The sequence below is a fragment of the Egretta garzetta genome, unplaced genomic scaffold, assembly GCF_000687185.1.
Source record: "Egretta garzetta isolate BGI_Z169 unplaced genomic scaffold, ASM68718v1 scaffold497, whole genome shotgun sequence".
In the NCBI taxonomy this organism is placed as follows: domain Eukaryota; kingdom Metazoa; phylum Chordata; class Aves; order Pelecaniformes; family Ardeidae; genus Egretta; species Egretta garzetta.
In genome coordinates, this window is record NW_009260349.1 from 410,315 (window position 1) to 410,990 (window position 676).

General features: G+C 57.7%; 1 protein-coding gene across 1 annotated transcript in view; it reads left to right on the plus strand.

Moving 5' to 3' along the window:
* Positions 1 to 676, plus strand: part of ASS1 (argininosuccinate synthase 1) — a 35,430-nt gene that overhangs the window by 34,496 nt on the left and 258 nt on the right. The gene's annotated exons all lie outside the window — the stretch shown is intronic.

Sequence of the window (676 nt, forward strand, 5' to 3'; positions counted from 1 at the left end):
AGGAATGCTGCTGGTGGGATGGGAGCTCAGGGAGAGATGAGGAGGGTGCTGGGACCCTGCCAGGCTGGTGACTTGACTTTTTGCTCGGTGCCTGTGATCCTGGAGTGATGGCTCTGCGTCTGCTGGCTGCCCCGTGCTGATGGGAGGAGCTCCCTTGCAGCTCGGAAGGATGCCGGTGGGTTTCAGCAGAGGGGATGGAGACCCAGACTTGCATTGGAGGGCAGATAGGGTGAAAGTGAGAGATACTCCATGCTAGGAAGGGGGCAGAGGGGCTTGCACCTTTGCCTAATGGAGAAGCATCCAAAAATCCTTCCTCGGGGATCCTTTGGGCCCTTTGGGATGGGGGAGAGGAGATCAGCAGGTGGTTAATCTTCCCCTTTGCATCCTAGGGCCGAGAGCATCCCTCTGCCCATCCCTCTGCTGCAGAGGGTCCCTCCCAGCAGACAGACAAGTGTGTGGAGTAGCTCCGTTTATTTTTCTGTGGAAAAACTCTGGCAGCTTTTCCTGCTGCCACCCCCGGCATCCTGAGGAGCGGGACCGGAGCTGCATGTAGTCTTGGGGGGGGAGGGGGAACTGTCACACCTTTTTAGCTTAAAACTGTCTAATCCTACCCTGGTTTGGGGCTAATTTGAGGCAGTCAGGGAGGTTCAGTGCCAAAGCTGGCAGCCAGCGGCGG